A 6005-nucleotide genomic window follows, 5' to 3' on the forward strand; every position below is an offset into this window, starting at 1 on the left:
TCACTGAACCCCCTAACTTCCCACTATTATTTTCTCAGTATCCTTTCAGAACAAGTCTAAACATAAACATGTCCTCCCCTCATTTTCAGTTAAAATGAGAGATCATATTGCTTTTTCACCTCAAAAAAATGTCTTTAGTGGTTCCATATCAGCATCTGTATATTTGTTATTTTTTGTGGTATATAATATTCCATAGCATAGTTTATATCATACTTAATATAACCACTTTCCTATCAATGGATACATATAAATTGTCTTTAGAGTTTTGCTATTAAAATAGTGTCTTATTTACGACACAATTCTGAGGTAAGAAAAGAAAGTCTCTTGGTGTATATTGTGATATTTAAATGATTGCATTTTGCATTGGATACTTCATTTTTTCTCTAGTCAAGTGAAGCAGGAGTGGAGAAGGAACAAAGAAATCTGTAACTGGTTGTAGTCAGTTAGACTTTATTTTTAGAAATGAGCTCATGATTATAAGATAATATTGATAATTGGAAATGTAGGATATACTGAAATGTGTTTAACAATTACCTATTGGAACCCTATCCATCTCTTAGAAATGAAATGCTGTTAATGCATAGTCAGTTTTTTTCCCCATCGTTGTGATGGTAAATGGTCAAATATTTTCCTAGCATTTTAAAAAATTTCTTTAGAATTTGCATCATTTTGTGCATTCTGTTTTATAAATATGATTTCTAGTGGCTTATGATGATGCACCTTTAAGTATGTTTTGCATATGTGAAATTGGTGATTCTCATATTTTCATAGAGGTTCTTATTTCATGTAGGTCTACAAAAAAGAACCCTACCCCCCCCACACACATTTTAGCTTATGCATTATTCACAAATGTTAACTTTTAACATTTTCGTTTACTCAAAGGCAGTATTCTTTGAAGTGTATAAAATGGCTAGCATTGTGTTAGTGCCTGAGAGCCAGAAAATACTGAACTGAAACGGATGTGAAGCTGATAATACTGTGTAAATGGAGTAAATTCTTAATGGAAGATAAGCCAAATAGATGAAACAAAAACCTCACAGTTTTTTTTTTTTTTAATCAAGATATTTACAAACATGCTAACAATCATTCTATAAATGCTTAGCAATTAATTTGGGCATGTTGTCTTTTGGAAGTTACTTAAATTTACTTTGACATTCACTCTAGTTTTTTAACATAAAAATTTTAGTGAAATCTGATTTAAACTATGTATGCTTTACTATTTCAAATAAAGAATAAACTTTGTTACCACTAAATTTATTTAGTGAAGAAAGCATTTTCCCTCCATTTAAAATCATTTGGTGAAGAAAGCATTTTCCCCACATTAAAAAAAAAAAAAAAAAAAAAACGAAAAGAAAAGAAAATCACCTTGGTAAATGGTGTTTGTAAAGTTTGGTCATATTTAATGTTCAGAGAAGATAAGGATAGTACCTAAAGCTGCACGGCACCCAGAGCAGTTGGCTGTGCTCACTGTGGATTTCACGTTGGTGGGTAGTTAACAGCAGGGAGCGTGCACGCTGTCAGGACAACGGCCTCGGTTGTTTCAGAGACCCTTTGGATGTTTGATGCACCTTGTATGTAACTGCTACTGGGCATCCCTATGGGTTCTACATCTGCGTAATTTAAAAGATAAGGATGTTTTCAGCTATGAGTACAATAAATTGAAATAAAAAACTTGTTTATCAATAGGAAGTTTAGTCCTTTGTTAAAATCTAAATGTGCTTTCTCCTGGTACCTTACTTGCCCCTTTCCTCTCAGCCACTTAGTGATGAACTAATTCCTCATTATATTGAGCTGTTTTTAGAACTTGTTCTCATATTACTTTGTTACTACTTTTAGAAAGTGAGAAAATATTATAAGTACATGGGTAATCATTCAAACAGGGGAATATGAAAATTCAGATAAAATACTAGAAGTTTTCTTGCCTTTCACCTCCACTCCTCACACCCCCAGTTCTTTTTTTGTTTCTTGAAAACAAAAACAAAATTCCATAGCATAGTTTATATCATACTTAATATAACCACTTTCCTATCAATGGATACATATAAATTGTCTTTAGAGTTTTGCTATTAAAATAGTGCCTTATTTACGACACAATTCTGAAGTAAGAAAAGAAAGTCTCTTGGTGTATATTGTGATATTTAAATGATTGTATTTTGCATTGGATATTTCATTTTTTCTCTAGTCAAGTGAAGCAGAGTCCTGCTCTGTTGCCTGGGCTGGAGTGCAGTGGCATGATCTCGGCTCACTGCAACCTCCACCTCCCAGGTTGAAGCGATTCTTGTGCCTCAGCCTTTCGAGTAGCTGGTACTACAGGCGCACGTCACCACCCCCGGCTAATTTTTGTATTTTTCATAGGGACGGGGTTTCACTACGTTGGCTGGGCTGGTTTCAAACTCCTAATCTCAAGTGATCCACTGCCCTGGCCTCCCAAACTGCTTGCATTATAGGCATGAGCCGCTGTGTCTGGCCCCAATTCTTTAATCCTTATATTCACACTCTATTTTGGGGTTTTTACACATCCTGTCAGAGCTGTTCTCTACATATATAATCATATAGGTGTGTAAATTCCCTTCTTTTTGAAAAAACACAAGCTAGAGCATATTGAACAGATTGCTGTACTTCTGTCCCCCTTAACAGTACATCTCGGAGACAGTTCCTGATCAGTAGATAGATCTGCCACATTTCTTTAAAGAGCTATGTGATACTCCATGTAGTGAATGCCCTGTAATTTATTCAGCAGCCAAAAAAATAAAGCCGACTCCAGTGGGTTATTAATGTGGTCCTTATGATATGTGAAGACAGCCCTATTTATAGTTAGTGTGTTCAGTTATAAGACAGTCTTCATCGTTCGACTTCTAAAAGCTCATGTCAGGCCCAGCTGGTAGGAGGAAAAAATAAAGGTGTAGGCATGATCCTGATTCACAATTATGAATATCAGCATGTGGCTCACACTAGTGTCAGCTTCTGAAAGTGAGATTTCAGCATGCTATTAAAAATAAACCTGCAACAATGCATTAAAAAATTTAGCATACAGAAATCCATGCTAGTGATATGGATGGTAATAGTCCATGCTATGCATATAATCCTAAGCTGCAGCTACTGAATTCTTGAGAAATTTGAGTACATTAAGAATTAAAACTTTGTATATAGAAAAATATAACCAAGGTTAAAGACAGTGACAAAGGGAATATTTGTAGCATCATGAAAATGATTTTTTGTAAAACAATACGAAAAGATCAATCAAATGGAAAAATTAAATGGTTCAAACTGCATAGGGAAATAAAAATATCCTTTAAACATAAGAACTTTAGCCTTATTTAAAAAAATACAGTTAGTACTACAGTGAAATAAGGCTTTGTGCCTATCTACTTGGCAAACATAAAAAGTTAGATGCCGCACTGTGCAAGTGAAGACAAGGGACAGCAGTCACTTTTCATACATTGACATGATCTCCTTGGAGGACAATTTGGAAATATTTATTAAAATTCAAAATGCACATAGCCTTTGACCTGGCAGTTTTATTTCTGGAAATTTAACCTACAGACATTACTGACACATTTGCAAGGATATCCACTGCAGTTTTATTTGAATTAGCCAAGAACTGAAAACAACCTAAGTGACCATTAAGATATAACGTGGTGGCTGGGCGTGGTGGCTCATGCCTGTAATTCTAGCACTTTGGGAGGCTGAGGTGGGTGGATCACCTGAGGTCAACAGTTTTGAGACCAGCCTGGCCAACATGGTGAAACCTGGTCTGTACTTTAAAAAACAACACAAAAATTAGCCAGGCATGGTGGTGGAAGCCTGTAATCCCAGCTGCTCGGAGGCTGAGGCAGGAGAATTGCTTGAACCTGGGAGGCGGAGGTTGCAGTGAGCCGAGATCGTGCCACTGCACTCCAGCCTGGGCAACAGATATATATGTGTGTGTGTGTGTGTGTATATATATATATATATATAGAGAGAGAGAGAGAGAGAGAGATAAACATGGTGAGACCCAATGTCTACCTCTTTTTTCCTTTTTTTTTTTTGTAAAGAAAGTCTTGTTTCATGGCCCTGGCTGGTCTTGAACTCTTGGCTTCCAGTGATCCTCCTGCCTCAGCCTCCCAAAGTGCTGGGATTACAAGTGTGAAACACTGTGCCCGGCCCTAGAGTCAGCTTTAACTTGGTGGCTGTGAAGAAAATCAAAGGAAACACAAATATAATGAAGCTTTTTGAAAACCAGTTTTTCATGGACTGGCTGAGAGAGGGAACCTAATCTATTACGTGCCAAATTCCAGTGTGAAACCATGCACTCATGCTTTATTTTGAAACCATAAGCCATAGCACCCAAAACCTCTGTTCAGCTTTTGGGAACAAACAGGTTCAAAGTAGATGCACAGAGTGGCAGGACCGATGTGGAGAACGCTGCATCCATGCATTGTGTTTAATCACAAAGGCTGGAGCTGCTAATTGGCCAAATGGGAAGCTGCTGCCAAAGCTGTGATTAAAAGTGATGATTAGTCAGAAAGCAAATAAAATAATGGACAAGATTCCTTTGTCTAATGAGTTAGCTCATTGTCCATTTTTAGATAGGGACAGATACGTTGAGCAGCTGTTACTTTCCTGGGGAACACAAACTTGGTTCTGTTCGCTGGAGACCGATGAGCCCACTGATATTCTGAACTCAGTTAATCCTTTGCTTTGTCAGGCGTGAGCTGAATAGACAAGTCCATGGAGACATTTTTTTTCTGGCTCATAAATTAGAAGAAATGCTTTAAAATCTATTGTTGATTTTATGACAAATGATGACAGACTCCAAGTGTGTTGAATGGGAAAAGCGGAGATTGTGTCTTGGGTTAATATGGGAATTTGGTCCATTGTGCTACAGCACCGGAAACTTTACCAGAATTCAAGTCTGCTCCCTTTTTGTATTGAAAACGCAGTCCTACTAGTCTCATATGTGGGGATATTAAGTCTGTTATCAGTAGAGTGTGAAATCATCACTCTTGTGAAAGGCAGAGACTTAATTCTCTAGCCTTGTGAAGTCGTGGGCAGTAACTACCAGCACCCACTTCTCCCTCACCCTGAAAGCTTGTAGGTAGCAGAGTCTGTCCTTGAATGTTATCTCAAGAAGAATGTCATATCTTTGTGGAGTAAAACTTTCACCATGGCATACACATCTTGATGTGGAGGAAAGAATTGTGAAAAACTTGAAAAAAGTATTTTGAATATGGCATTTACAAAGTTAGGAGTATTTGACACAGCAGCATGTGGGAAAAAAGAAAAGAATGAAAAAAAAAAAATTACAGAGTTAGGCTTAAAGGTCTCCATGAGGGTTTTTCTAAACCAGTTGGTGGTGAATGGATAAAGACAGTCTCCCCCACCCTGTTTTATTAACATGTGAATATTACCAAGTAAAAGGACACATTCAAAAGACCAGACTGTGGATGGTTTCTTGAAGCAAAAGTTTGTTGAAGCAAAATGGCATTTTGGTTAGGAATTCCTTTTCAGAATCCAGTTCTGTCAGAGAACATGATTAAATACCATTTGCAGCTGGGTGCGGTGACGCACGCCTGTAATTCCAGCACTTTGGGAGGCCGAGATGGGTGGATCTCTTGAGGTCAGGAGTTTGAGACCAACATGGTGAAACCTTGTCTGTACTAAAAATACAGAAACTTAGCCAAGCGTGGTGGCACATGCCTGTAATCCTGGGGGCAGAGGTTGCAGTGAGCCAAGATTGCCCCACTGCACTCCAGCCTGGGCCAGAGCGAGACTCTGTCTCCAAAAAAATAAATAAATACCATTTGCCTGCCTGATCTAATTACAGACATGTAAATTAGAATTCTTTGGTTAATATCAAAATTAAAAAATAAAACTGTCTAACAGAGCCTAATCTTCCTCTTAAACTAAGCAGCATAGTGTCTCGTATTCTTTTATTGTGATTATAAACAATTTCTTTTACCTTGAGGAATCAAGTTTCACATAGGGCTTTTTATAAACAAACTTGCTAGATTTTTGTGTAATTC

This window comes from Mandrillus leucophaeus, unplaced genomic scaffold (assembly GCF_000951045.1).
Source record: "Mandrillus leucophaeus isolate KB7577 unplaced genomic scaffold, Mleu.le_1.0 Scaffold134, whole genome shotgun sequence".
In the NCBI taxonomy this organism is placed as follows: Eukaryota; Metazoa; Chordata; class Mammalia; order Primates; family Cercopithecidae; genus Mandrillus; species Mandrillus leucophaeus.